Here is a 15,876-nt window from a genome sequence, read left to right on the forward strand (position 1 = left end):
ACTGGTGTATACCAGACTTTTTTAAATATATATATTTGCGGCTGAACAGTGAGCGACACACTCAAACTGTTTTTTTTTAGATACAAATGGCCCAAAAGTGGATAATACAGAGGTTTGAACCGTGGAACTGCAAAACCACACTTCTGTTTCTCTGGTCTACACCAGACTATTTTCAACAGATATATTTGTGTCTGAACTGTCACAAACACACTTTTTTTTTGGGGGGGGGGACACCAAAAGGTTAATAAGACGGGTATTTGTACAGTGTGAAGGAGGAAAAAAAAAAGAGGATTTAGATGAAAAAAAAAGGATTTTTCCTTGCCCCCGAGACCTGGAGCTAAGTCCAGCAATTTCAGCAACAGGAGCACACAGGACTGTAATACAGCGTTTGCTGGTATAACTACTGCGTCTCCTATACAGCCTGCCTGCCTGCCTGATATCTGGGATGGATATTAGTCCTGAGAAGGACTGTTTGTTTGATCTGGCAGCCTTTACATACCCTACACTAACTATTTCGCAGTATATATCTCTCCCTAAATCAGCAGCGCTGTCCCTACACTGTCTGATCCCAGCCATCTGTGTCCAAATAAATAAATAAATACTCGAGGTGACGCTGAGCGGCCAGCCAATCAATATAATGCCCACAACCAACATGGCTGCGGCATTACAGTGACTGGCTGGCAATCCCTGCATGTTCATTGGCTCTGTAAAGAAGGCCAAACATGCAGGGCGGAGACCCGAGCTCCCGCCCGAGTAACCCGGAAATGCTCGGTGCTCGCCGAACATCCCGAGTAGCGTGATGCTCGGGTGAGTACCGAGCAGTGTCGAGCATGCTCGCTCAACACTAATTACAAGGCAAGGAGGTGGAGTGAGAAACATAGCGAGAAAACAGCCGAGTGAGACACAGAAAGATTGTATTGATCTTTCTATCATTTTTTACCTCCCTCCATAGCTGTACTGCTGTATAATTTCCTCCATGCTGCTTTTGCTCTATCTGTGTAGTGACTAAGGAATGAAGAGCAGGAATGCCTCTACTTGTGATGTGCTGTGCTTGGGAAAAATCATAGCCACTAGTCTCCTTCCACCAGCTCAGGGTCAATTGCAAATTAGGGATTAGAGCCTGCAGTGGGAAAATCCTGAGAAAATGCAAAGATATAAGTCACATAAAGGCCAGAAATAGTATTATTCCTAATATACACACAGGGCAGAATATTCTGACAAATAACTTGAAAGGCTGCTGCTTGGTCTAACTAATTCATTTTGGCGATTGGATATGCTGGCATAAAGATTATGGCTGCACTCACTTATCAGCAGCACTCCATTTGTAGATAATAAACTGACAAAAGCGAGTGAATAACCACAAGAAAAAAAATAAAAATAAAATATGGTTGTATTAATTAGTGATGAGTGAACGTGCTCGCCACTACTCGGTACTCACCTGAGCATCACGGTGCTCGACAAGCTCAGCGCTCGGCGAGTATTTCCTGGTTGCTCGGGCAGGACCTTGGTCCCCCGTCCTGCATGTTTGGTGCTCTTTAGAGAACCAATGAACATGCAGGGATTGCTTGCCACGCACTGTAATGCCGTAGCCATGTTGGTTGTGGGCATTACAGTGATTGGCTGACCGCATAGCATCATCGGGTCGATATAAGACCTGGTGCCACTATGCTCGTCACAGTCTATCCTGGAAAAAGGCAGAATAGGGAGAGCTGCTGCTGAATCAGGGAGAGATTTGCATGTTTATAGTTAGTATAGGTATTCCACAGCATATCTATACAGGGTGGTCCAAAAGTAGGTGGACAGAAAATGTAATAAGGTTTTGCTTAACGAAATTGAAGAAAATCTAGTAATTTTAGATAACATTATGTGGAATGAAGAAGCTTCTTTCAAATTATCCGGCGATATTAACAGACATAATTGTATTTACTGGTATAATGAGAACATGCATTAACATTAGAGCAACGACTAAATGAGCCTCGTGTCAATGTTTGGTGTGGTATTTCAAGTTTTGGTGTTTTAGGACCAATATTTTTTGATGGAACAGTCACAGAAGATAAGTATCTCGAAATTCTAATGAATCAAGTTGTTCCTCAGTTACAGCAATAGCCTAATTCAAATGACCTTTATTTCCAACAAGATGGGGCCCCTCCACATTATTCAAGAGTAGTCCGTAAGTATCTTGATGAAACATTTCCTAATAAATGGATTGGCCGAAGAGGCCCATTTGATTGGCCGGCATGTTCACCAGACTTGACCCCAATGGATTTTTTCTTTTGGGGAGTACTCAAGGACAAAGTTTATAGTCGAAAACCAAAAAGTGTCAGTGATTTGAAAAATTACATAAGAGATGCATTTCAAGAAATTAATACCCAAAGAGACTTGTGCAAAAAAGTTTATCGAAGCGTAAGAGGCAGACTTCAAAGCTGTGCAAATTGTAATGAAAAACAGTTTGAGCACCTGCACTGACAAAATTTAAAGGCTTTTGTATTATTGTTCAGAATAAAATTTAATTGTCAATGTTATGCTTGTGTCAGTAAATATAATTTTATATATAAATCAAAATAAATGTTATTATTTTCTGACCACCTACTTTTGGACCACCCTGTATATCAATCTGAACTGAGGATTAATCCAGCTGCATATATTCAGTGGGGATAGCAGGAGTTAGACAGGCAGACAGGGTATGTGGCAGACTGCAGTGCATATACACAAGATGGTCCATTGCACGTTTTGTCTGCTGCTGCTGTTGTTACAGATGTTTATAGACATAGCACCAGATATCAGGGGCCAGGGCTATGTTTTTTTATCTTAATCCTGGTTATTTGCTTAAAAGAAAAGCAGGCAGGGTATGTGACAGACTGCACACAGCACAAGAGGATCCATTGCACGTTCTGACTGATCCTGCTATTACAGATATTTGTAGACATAGCCCCAGGTATCAGTGGTCAGGGCTAATTTTTTCTTATCGTAATCCTGATTATTTGCTTAAAAAGCAATCCAGAGTACACCATTTTTCTGCTCCATTTGCTTGTTAGCACTGCAGAATACAGCCAGATCTTTTCCATATTACAGCAATAAAAATCCAGAAATTTGAACTGAACGTGGAAAATATTATCCTCCATTTCTATTTTGCTGCATTTTCGGTGAAGTTATTCACACGAGGTCGCTGTGAAGAATAGTATTAGCAAACTACAGGCCTGTGTTTTAAAACTGTGGTTCTCGGTCAGACGTATCACATATAACTGCGTTACAAATTCAGCCATTTCTGGCCTCCATTTCCTTTTTGTTTCAGTGTGTCAGTGAAGTTATTCACATGAGGTCGCTGTTAAGAATAGTATTATCAAACTATAGGCCCGCCTTTTAAAACCGTGGATCTCCGTCAGACCTATCATATATTACTGCATTCCAAAATCAGCCATTTCTGGCTTCCATTTCCATTATGTTGCAGTATGTCAGTGAAGCTATTCACACAAAGTCTCTGTGAAGAATAGTTATCTACAGGCCCGCTATTTCAAACCATGGGTCCCAGTCAGACGTATCACATACAACTGTGGTTCTAATCCAGACATTTGTAGTATCAGTAGCCGTGAGTCTGGTTGCATATTCTTCACCCTGATCCTCCTTCCTCCCACCATGCCGAGTGCCCGGAGTCAACTGATCCCACACTTGGACACTCAGAAGAGCTGTTCACTTTTCCATTTATAGATTTGGGCTTCTCGCCAGGCCAGCTTCAAGCAGGTGAAGAGGAGAACGCAGGTAGTGATGCCCAAATATTTAAGCAGCCACGGTCACATGAAGGTAATGGTGGGAAAGTGCAATTACTGTCGAAAGAGGTGAATGATGATGAGACACAATTGCCAGAAAGTCAGGCAGAGGAAGTGGAAGACGAGGTGGTGGATGATATATTAACTGACCCAACCTGGCAGGGGGACATGCAGAGCAAGGACAGCAGCACACAGAGGGGGGAAGGCGTAGCACCACAACAGGAAGGAAGAAGCAGTGTGGTGGCCGCAGGCACAAGGCAGGAAAGCGTTCCCCGTAACACCAACACAACGGAAGTTGCCAGTATAACTGTTAGGTCTTCCTGAGTCTGGTTGTTTTTTAAAGACTCTGCAGATAACTCCAAAAAGGCCATTTGCACCACCTGCCTGGCCAGTATCAGCAGGGGTATCAAAACTATCAGTATGACAACAACCAGCATGATCCAGGCACATGGTAGCAAAGCACCCGACTAAGTGGGTTGAACCCCAGGGTCCAGAAACAGTGTCTGTGGGTGAGACCACTGCTTCTTTTGCTGTTGTGTGTGCACGCCAATCCCCTGTCCATGGCGCATGCGAAGATGCCTCCCGCCCTGCACCTGTTGTTGCACACTCTCAACTAGCACCATGTCCTTGTCCCAGCGCAGAATTCAGTTGTCCGTATCCCAGTCCTTAGAATGCAAGCTCAAATACGCAACCAACGCCTCACAGCCAACACTACTAAATTCACACATTTCGCGAATGCTTGAGCTCGAAATATTGCCTTTTAGGTTCATGGAGACAGAAGCTTTCTGCAACCTGATGGCGGCGGCCGTCCCTCGGTACTCGGTCCCCAGCCACCACTATTTCTCCCTGTGTGCCGTCCCCGCACTACACGAGCACGTGTCCCACAACATTAGCCATGCCCTCAACAAAGCAGTTACTGGGAAAGTCCACCTAACCACGGGCACATGGACAAGTGCTTGTGGGCAGGGGCAGTACATCTCACTGATGGCACACTGGGTTAATATAGTGGAAGTCGGGACCCAGTCAGACCTTGGGACTGAACACATCCTCCTGACACCAAGGATTGAGGACCCTGGGTCAATCAGGATTGCCCCCACATCCTACAGCTCCTGCACCTCCTCCTCTTCTTCATCTTCCATCTCCTAAATGACCACATCAGTCACAAGCTGGAAGCACTGCAGCACTGCCTCAGCCAAGCGGCAACAGGCTGTGCTGAAGCTAATATGCTTAGGTGACAAACAGCACAATGCTAAAGAGTTGTGGACAGCTCTGAAAGAGCAGGCAGATCTGGGGCTGACACCACTGACCCTACAGCCATGGCATGGTCATGTGTGACAATGGTCGGAACCTGGTGGTGGCTCTGAAGCGAGGCGAGCTCAAACACATACCATGCCTGGCCCATGTGCTTAAAGGGGTTGTATACTACTATTTAAAATCTGCCAAAGCATTTTTATGATGAAGAGCAACTTCTTTGTAATTACCTCCCTCTGCCTTTTCTGCCTTTCAGCGGCACTATCACTGGCTGCTCACAGGCAGCACGTGACCCTCCGCTGTTGTCCCGTCTATTGAGGCGTGATTCAGCGCTGGGGTCCACTCGGTGGCTGCTGGGTTGTTGGCGGGGTTACCCCACCACGTCACACCCAGCATCCACCGCGCACTTTCCCAATGAATGGTGAGAGGGAGAGTGCGGGGTGGATGCTGGATATGATGAGCGGGATAACCCCACCCATAACCCAGCAGCCACTGTGGAAAGCAGAAGATAGAGACCACTTGCTGAGCCTGGACTTGTTGTGATGTCAGCGGATGTCAGAGCCAGCTGCAGCCGGGGGTCATGTGATGCCTGTGAGCGGCCAGTCATAGCGCCGCTCACAGGCAGAAAAGGCAGAGGGCGGTAATTACAAAGAAGCTGCTTTTCATCATAAAAACACTTTGGCATATTTTAAATAGTAGTGGACAACCCCTTTAACCTCATGGTTTAACAGTTCAGCGTGTGTGCACATTTTAGAAAGTCAGCTACAGCTTCCGCAGCCCTTGCCGTGCTTCAGCAGCGTTTTGCAGATTCAAGCTCACCGACTTGTGTGCGATGTCACCTCGTGTTTGAACTCTACATTACAGATGTTGTGAAGGATTTTTGAGCTGATGAGGGCAGTTGTTGACTACCAGCATCAACATGGCCATTGGTATTCAGGTCAGACTCCACACATAAGACCTCAGGAGTGGACACGGATGTCAGACATATGTACCATCCTCCAAACCGTAGAGGACTCCACCAAGATGGTGAACGCTGATGACGCCATAATTAGCGTCACCGTTCTGCTTCTATGTCTTCTGAAACGCTCTCTGCTCACAATGAAAGAGGATGCATTGCAGGTGGAGCATGATGAGATGAAGCAAGGAACCATACAGTGGCTCCAAATTTTTGGCAGCTGTTGCATTCACTGCATAGGCAAACAGAATGGGAGACCCACTTCCTAATAGTGGGAACATTTTTTTAGGAGGCCCTCCTCTACATCTCTTGCAAAGGGCATTGGCGTGCCTCCAAATTTTTGGCAGCCATTGCATTCACTGCATAGGCAAACAGTATGGGAGAGCCATTTCCTAATAATGGGAACATTTATTTCAGGAGGCCCTCTTCTATATCTCTTGCAAGGGGCATTGGAGTACCTCCAAATTTTTGGCAGACATTGCATTCACTGCATAGGCAAACAGTATGGGAGACCCACTCCTTTCTAATGGGAACATGTCGTTACTGGGGCTTACATCTACATGTCTTTAAATTGATATTGTTTTTTTTCCCAAATTTTGGCAGCTGGTGTACTCACTGCATACCCTATAACTGTATAGGAGACCCGCTCCTTTCTAATAGGAACATATCGTTACTGAGGCCCACCTCTATGCGTCTTTAAATTGTTATTGGGGTTTTTCCTAAATTTTGCCAGCGTTGTACTCACTGCATACTCTATAACTGTACAACAGAACGGCTCCTTTCTAGGAACATGTCATTACTGAGGCCCACCTCTATGTGTCTTTAAATTCTTATTAGGGTTTTTCCAAAATTTTGGCAGCCGTTGTACTCACTGCATACCTTATAACTGTATAGCAGAACCGCTCCTTTCTAGGAACATGTCGTTACTGACGCCCATCTCTATGTGTCTTTAAATTGGTATTGGGGTTTTTCCCAAATTTTGGCTGCCCTTGTAGTCACTGCATGGGCATTACCAGTATAGGAGACCCACTCCTTTATAATGGGAACATTTTTTTTACTGAGGCCCTCCTCAATGTCTTTTTAAAGGGGTATTAGGGTGCGTCCAAATTTTTGACAGCCCTTGCAGTCACTGCATACACAATAACAGTATAGGAGATCCTCTCATTAAAAATGGGAACAACAAAGCATAGCCGGCTGATGGCTCTCTAACAATAGCAAGGGCCGACTGCTGGACCTTTAAGAATAGTAAGGGCCGCCTGATGGCACTATAAAAATAGGCTTTGTGACTTTCAGATTTCAGAGTCCCTCCTTCATAAATGAAACACGATGTGTCTGATTATGGCCAAATAAGGTAGTAAAATGTTAAAATGACATTTACCGTTGAATGCATTTTTCACTGTTGAAAGCAATGCAAAAGTGCAAAAGCGCATCAAAAATGCTATGTGTGAACATAGCCCAAGGTGTGGAGGAGCATTTTTGTTTTTAGTTATTTATTTTGCCTTATATACAAGTCATTACCCTGGAATGGATGTTCCTTAACATTTTTCCCAGGAAAATCCATTTTGTTTTTGTTTTTGTATGTTTTATTGTGAGTCCGTAAAAGTGGAGTAATACTCTGACAACATTGTTGACAGCAGTGACGTGGGAGTTAGAGATGCTTCCAGGGGTCTTCCCAATGCTGTTCCCATGTCATTTGAGTACTGTTCCCTTTGATATGGGCAATTTTTAGGCCCTCTGCAGACTGCCGGGGGGGAAGTGTGCCGGAAAAATGCTCGAGTTTCCCATAGACTTATATTGGGCTCGTTGCGCGGGTCGAGCACTTGAGCATTCCAATTTGCTCGACTTGAGCAACGAGTACCCGATCATTTTAGTGCTCGCTCATCACTAGTATTAATGCATAGAAAATTATTAAAATTTATACATTAAAATCGTGGGGGGCAGTGTACAAAAGAAAGTTCATGACAAACACATCAGAAATGGGCATTATACAAATAGTGTGTTGTGTTCTCTAAGAATTAAAGTAATAGTCTATATAAGGATGATATAGCAGAATGTATAGTAAAAAAGAGCTGCTGTATAAATATATCAAACAAGTGGATTCCAAAAGGAATACACTGCATATATCACTCTGATGTACAGTACAGACCAAAAGTTTGGACACACCTTCTAATTTAAAGATTTTTCTGCATTTTCATGACTATGAAAATTGTACATTCACACTGAAGGCATCAAAACTATGAATTAACACATGTGGAATTATATACTTAACAAAAAAGGGTGAAACAACTGAAAATATGTCTTGTATTCTAGGTTCTTCAAAGTAGCCACCTTTTGCTTTGATGACTGCTTTGCACACTCTTGGCATTCTCTTGATGAGCTTCAAGAGGTAGTCACCGGAAATGGTTTTCACTTCACAGGTGTGCCCTGTCAGGTTTAATAAGTGGGATTTCTTGCCTTATAAATAGGGTTGGGACCATCAGTTGTGTTGTGCAGAAGTCAGGTGGATACACAGCTGATAGTCCTACTGAAAAGACTGTTAGAATTTGTATTATGACAAGAAAAAAGCATTGTGAATGTACAATTTTCATAGTCATGAAAATACAGAAAAATCTTTAAATGAGAAGGTATGTCCAAACTTTTGGTCTGTACTGTACGTTTCACTTTTGGCTTTCTCAAGGAGAATAATACATTATTAATGATCATTCCATTCCTACCAGTATTCACCAGCCTATGTAAAACAATAACTGTTAACTTGTAAATAGCAGACCAGTGCTCTTTGAATGGACCTGGCTGTATAAATGAACCTTAATGTGTAGTAATATCAGCTAACTAATCTCTGGCCCTGAAGACCCAAAATATTGTGAATATGAACTGGTTATACAATGCCAGGTATAGTTAGAAAAATGGTGTAAAACCTGATATATGAATTGCAGAGGATACAGCTCTGTACCTGATGCACTTCTTCTGAAACTTCAGGATGTTAGAAAAAGTGAAATTGGGATTAGCTAGAAAAGTAAATATATTAAACATCTGTCCCACTGTATTATTGGAAAGTTGTCTAAGATACCAATCAAAAGTAAATGTAAATCAACATCCAAGGCTAGATAATATTCCATATTTCCTTCTGAAATGAGCAGGTACAGTGGGTGCAGAAAGTATTCAGATCCCTTTAAATTTTTCATTCTTTGTTTCATTGCAGCCATTTGGTAAATTCTAAAAAGTTAATTTTTTTCTCGTTAAAGTACACTCTGCACCCCATCTTGACTGAAAAAAAAAACAGAAATGTAGAAATTTTTGCACATTTATTAAAAAAGAAAAACTGACAGATCACATGGTCATAAGTGTTCAGACCTTTTGCTCAGTATTGAGTAGAAGCCCCCTTTTGAGCTAGAACAGCCATGAGTCTTCTTGGGAATGATGCAACAAGTTTTTCACACCTGGATTTGGGGATCCTCTGCCATTCTTCCTTGCAGATCCTCTCCAGTTCCGTCAGTATGGATGGTGAATGTTGGTGGACAGCCATTTTCAGGTCTCTCCAGAGATGCTCAATTGGGTTTAGGTCAGGGCTCTGGCTGGGCCAGTCAAGAATGGTCACAGAGTTGTTCAGAAGCCACTCCTTTGTTATTTTAGCTGTGTTCTTAGGGTCATTGTCTTACTGGAAGGTGAATCTTCGGCCAAGTCTGAGGTCCAGAGCACTCTGGAAGAGGTTTTCATTCAGGATATCTCTGTACTTGGTCGCATTCATGTTTTCTTCAATTGCAACCAGTCGCCCTGTCCTTGAAGCTGTAAAACGCCCCCATAGCATGATACTGCCACCACCATGTTTCACTGACGGGATTGTATTAGGCAAGTGATGAGCAGTGCCTGGTTTTCTCCACATATACCGCTTAGAATTATCTCCAAAAAGTTCTATTTTCGTCTCATTAGACCAGAGAATCTTATTTCTCATAGTCTGGGAGTCGTCATGTGTTTTTGAGCAAACTCTATGCGGGCTTTCATATGTCTTGCACTGAGGAGAGCATTCCGTCGGGCCATTCTGCCATAAAGGCCCGACTGGTGGAGGGCTGCAGTGATAGTTGACTTTGTGGAACTTTCTCCTATCTCCCTACTGCATCTCTGGAGCTCAGCCACTGTGATCTTGTGGTTCTTCTTTACCTCTCTCACCAAGCCTCTTCTCCCACGATTGCTCAGTTTGGCTGGATTATGGAGGCCACTGTGCTCTTAGGAACTTTGAGTAATGCAGAATTTCTTTTGTAACCCTGGCCAGATCTGTGCCTTGCCACAATTCTATCTCTGAGCTGCTTGGGCATTTCCTTTGAGCTCATGATTCTCATTTCGTATGACATGCACTGTGAGGTCTTATATAGACAGGTGTGTGCCTTTCCAAATCAAGTCCTATCAGTTTAAGCTGACTCCAATGAAGGAGTAGAACCATCTCAAGGAGGATCACAAGGAAATGGATAGCATGTGACTTAAATATGAGTGTCTGAGCAAAGGGTCTGAATACTTATGACCATGTGATATTTCAGTTTTTTTTTAATAAATTTGCAAAAATTTCTACGTTTCTGTTTTTTTCACTCAAGATGGGTGCAGAGTGTACTTTAATGAGAAAAAAAATAAACTTTTTAGAATTTACCAAATGGCTGCAATGAAACAAAGAGTGAAACATTTAAAGGGGTCTGAATACTTTCTGTACCCACTGTATATAAGAGGTAAGAAATATTTCTCCATTTTCAATGTTTATCACATCCATCTATAATTTTAAGTAGTTCTTTGTAACAAAAACTTGATTGGACCCCTGCAGGTAGGAGACGGATGATTTTCTTCCTCAATTTCTTTTGTTTAAAAGAAATGCAAATAAGTCCAAACTTTTCAAAATATATAGTCATAATTTAGTACAGAGTTCAGCATATGTGATTCACTTTCAATTATTATGTAATATACGGCATGTTTTCTCCATTAGTACATGTGCAGGATTACATTAACTATAAACACACTGAATAGAATCAATTCACCATAATATGCCAATCTCAAGTGGACATAATAGAAGAATAATAGCTTTGTACTTACATATATAATGACATTAATTGAATGGTTTTCATTTACGTCAAATCATTCATGTGAATAAAGGGTTTTTCTAAGGCATCATGGCTTAGATTGAATACGGAAAGATGCAGAGGGATTAATCAGACATTAATATGACAGAGAGCTAACTACATAAATGGCAGATTTTGCTTCACATACATTATATACATGTCACTGGGATAATATTAATATACAACAAGCAATAAAAAACTATAATAACAATACTGCACTCCTTTCATGTAAAATATTTTGGATATATACAGAGAAGTACAGACCTGTAATGAACTAGTTATTATGAGGCACTATATTGATTCAATTTCCATGCACCGGAATGCTGACTTAACACTTAGCCCAAATAGCAAGAGGACCCTGGTACTATCCCTGATGAATAGAGATGAGCGGTGTTCGACTCGAACTGTTCGCCAATTTCAAATTCGAGCTGTTTTGGGCGGTGTTCGAGCCGTTCGGCGAACACGAACGATTTGAAAAAAATCCGGCTGTTCGAGGTTATGTTCGATAACTGTTCGTGCACCAAAATCATAACTGGATTTTTTCTCAGTAATGATGAAAATTAATGTTAATACGCAGTTTGAGTGTACAGCGGGGCGGGGGGAGGGGCAGGGGATGGATCTCTGCAGAAATAATGAAGATCTCCATTTTTTTTTCTCTTTCCCGCATTTACAGTGGGGAGGTGCAATCTGTCAGCCTATCAGCAGCGCACACACGGAGCGAAGTGCTTTTTTTCACACAAGCAAGGGCATGTGTCATTGGCAGTGTATGTCACATGTCCTTGCCCTATAAGACCAAGCCATTTTCCCCGTCGCCACCATTTTCTCACTGCTGCAGCTGCGTGTTAGACGGCACCGCTGTTGCTGTGTGTGCTATACTTTGTTAATTTGAAGCCAATTTTCGCACAAATCTACAGATAGCTTGGGAGTAGGGAATAGTTGTGATTGCAGTCCTTTTAAGGACTAGGTTACATCATTTCCTACGACTTTTATCAGGCAGGTCTGTGCTCTTAAATAGATAGGTTGGGAGTAAAGACTAATTGTAATTGCAGTCCTTTTCAGGGCTAGGTTACATCAGTCCCTATCACTTTTTGCCAGGCAGGTCTGTGCCAGTACAAGTTTTTTCACAGCATTTGGCTAAATCTGGCAAAGCAAATCCTTTTTGTCCTCTTACAGTGTGTGTTAGTCAGTGGAGAAGCTGTGTTGCTAGCTACACCACCTGTGTATAGAATACAATTTTTTTTACTGCACCTAGTGAAGAAACACCTTTTGGGCATAGCATCATTCTATTAGTCCATCTATACTAACCTCCACCAGGTTGCAAATTCAATCTAATTTCTTTCTGCATCTAGCTCTGAAAAAATATTTTGGCTTACAGCAGTGTGTGGGACTTGTTCTATTAGTCCATCTATACTAACCTCCACCAGGTTGCAAATTCAATATAATTTTTATCTGCATCTAGCTCTGAAAAAATAGTTCGGCTTGTAGCAGTGTGTGGGACTTGTTCTATTAGTCCATCTATACTAACCTCCACCAGGTTGCAAATTCAATATAATTTTTTTCTGCATCTAGCTCTGAAAAAATATTTCGGCTTGTAGCAGTGTGTGGGACTTGTTCTATTAGTCCATCTATACTAACCTCCACCAGGTTGCAAATTCAATATAATTTTTTTCTGCATCTAGCTCTGAAAAAATATTTCGGCTTGTAGCAGTGTGTGGGACTTGTTCTATTAGTCCATCTATACTAACCTCCACCAGGTTGCAAATTCAATATAATTTTTTTCTGCATCTAGCTCTGAAAAAATATTTCGGCTTGTAGCAGTGTGTGGGACTTGTTCTATTAGTCCATCTATACTAACCTCCACCAGGTTGCAAATTCAATATAAATTTTATCTGCATATAACCCAGCCAATACTTTTGGGCTAATACCACAGTTTGGCCACTCAGCTCTGCTCGGTTCCCATCCATTGTTTTTTGTGCAAACAACTCCAGAGTTGTGAATTAGTTAACCACCAAAATGAGTGGAAAAAGGCCTGCTGCTGATGGAAAGGGGAATAGGCATGTTGGGAAGGGAAAAAAAGGTTGTGTCCGTGAGGTAGGTGTTAAAGCAACAGTAACATCTGCAGAAGAAAGACCATCTTCCAGCCAAACTAAGATGTCTACTTCTTTTAGCGGACAATGTGATAAGATCCCTTTCTTACAGCCACGCCAATCGCTACAAATTCCAGATGAGGCACAAAAACAGCAGGTGCTTCAACGGATATCAAGTGCTCCTTTAAGTGGGCTCTCCTCCACCTCAACTTCAACATCACAAATACTCCAGTCCTAAGAGGTGTCACCCCAATCGCACTTGCTTCCTCACAGCTCCCAAGTCTCCAGCTGCCCATCTGAGTATGGGGTAGAACAGATGGTTGAGTCTGCAGAGCTGTTTACTCATACTATAGCCTGGGAATCAGAGGTCGGCTCCAGAGCTTCTGTGAATCCAGATGAGGAAATGATCTGCACTGATGCCCAGAATCTTTATGAGTTGGATCCAGGACCAGACGCAGAAGGTTCTGATCATAATGTAGACACTCGTTCCCAAACTGTAACTCCTGTTGGTGGAGACAATGAGGAAGATGATGACGAGACTCAAATACCTGATTGGAGCGACAACTTTAGTTTTTTGTCAGGGCAGGAAGAGGTTGGCTGTGAGGACGACGGGTGTGATAACACACAGGGTGATGATGACGAGGTTGGAGATCCCACTTACTGTCAACCCACAGTCAGCCAAGAGATGAGGTCAGCAGAGGAGGTGGAGGAGGATGCTAGTGACGATGAGGTCAGGTTGCGCCTTCCTGGACAGAGACGTAGTACTGGAAGCACGTCAACAACTGCATCCTCAAACACAACTCTGCCTCTGACCACAAGTCGTGGTGGCTCTTCAGGTCGCATGGGTGCTAAGCCTTGCATAGCCTGGGCATTTTTTCAGATCGATAAAAATGACCCAACTCGTGTTATCTGTAATATTTGTCAGCAAAAGCTAAGTAAAGGCAAAAAAATACATAGTTTGAGTACTTCATGCATGAACCGGCACATGGATATGAAGCATAAGTTGCAGTGGGAAGCTCACTGTGCCTACAGGGCCGGGCCAACCACCATCTGCCACATCTTGTGCATCCGCGGCCTCTTCATCCTCTGTGACTGGGGGTACAGCAGTCACACCTGTTTTGGGACGCAGACCTGCCACCTCCTTACCCGCAACAGCCAGCGTGATTGGCAGGTCATCATTTTCTTTGGAGGTGGAAAGACCAGCTGGTGTTCAGCGCTGTCCGACATCGATAGCACCACCTTTGGATCAAGGCAACCTAACATGTCCGCCTGCATCTTCCTCACAGACCGGCAGTTTGCCAGGGACACCCTTCTCAACCCCGTCTAAGCACAACAGCCAGCCCTCGGTCCCTCAGATGTGGACAAGTAAAAGACCATTTCCTCCTAGCCATGAGAAAGCTAAGAGGTTGAATTTCACCATCTGCAAGCTCTTGGCTACAGAAATGCTTCCTTTCCGCCTGGTGGACACAGAGGATTTTCGAGACCTTATGTCCGTCGCAGTGCCCCAGTACCAGATGCCCAGTCGGCACTACTTCTCAAAGAAAGGTGTGAATGCGCTCCACCAGCATGTCGCACACAACATCACCGCTTCTTTGAGAAACTCTGTGTGTGACAGGGTGCATTTCACCACAGAAACTTGGACGAGTAGGCATGGACAGGGGCGTTACATGTCGCTGACTGGGCACTGGGTAACTATGGTGACAGCAGGACAAGGGGCTGCTGTCCAAGTCTTGCCGTCTCCACGAGTTGTGCGTCAATCCTCTTTATCTCAAAGTTCCTCCACTGTTTCTGCCTCCTCAACCTCCTCTCGGTCCTCCACCTGCACCCAAAGCCTGTCTGGTCATGCCACAAGTTTTCTAACTGCACAGAAGGGATCCTGCACACCTCCTTACTATGCTGGCAGCAGGGCTCAACGTCATCAGGCGGTTTTTACTTTGAAATGTCTGGGAAATGTGAGTCACACAGCTGAAGAGTTGTAGTCAGCTCTGGAGAACCAGTTTCATGAATGGTTGTCTCCACTGGACCTGAAACCAGGGAAGGCCGTGTGCGACAATGCTGCAAACCTCGGTGTGGCCCTTCGCCGGGGCAATGTCACACACGTGCCTTGTATGCCTCACGTGTTGAACCTGGTTGTCCAGCAATTTTTAGCCCACTATCCCGGACTAGATGGCCTTCTGCAGAGGGCACGGTCTGGAATTCAACTCTGCACATGTTGCAGCGACTGTGGCAGCATCGACAAGCCCTGGTGCAATACGTTGTGACGTATAGCCTGGGCCAACGAGATCCAAAGGTGGGGCAAATCACGCTGGAGGAGTGGTCTCAGGTCAGGACCTATGCACCCTTCTGCACAGCTTTGAAATGGCTACGAAGATGTTTAGTGCTGATGATGCCATTATCAGCATGACTATTCCGGTGATTTACATGCTGGAGCACATGTTAAACAGAATTCGGAGTCAGGTGGTGGCACAAGAGGAGGTGGAGGAAGTAGAGGAGGAGAAGTTGTATGCGGAAGGGCTAACATCTGCAAGGTCCAGACGGTCGGCAGCACCAAGGCGGCAGGCATGTGAGGGTGGGAGAGATGGTTTTACCAGGGCGCATGGTAGCAGCCAAACTAGTGAGGAAGGTGCAGGAGCCCAGGAAGAAGTGGAGGACGAACTGATGGACGACTCATCAGATGAGGGAGACCTTGATCACATTTCTGTTGTGTGAGGTTGGGGGGAGAG

Source organism: Phyllobates terribilis, unplaced genomic scaffold, assembly GCF_046119375.1.
Source record: "Phyllobates terribilis strain yellow unplaced genomic scaffold, ASM4611937v1 Scaffold_3__8_contigs__length_932513732, whole genome shotgun sequence".
Taxonomy (NCBI): domain Eukaryota; kingdom Metazoa; phylum Chordata; class Amphibia; order Anura; family Dendrobatidae; genus Phyllobates; species Phyllobates terribilis.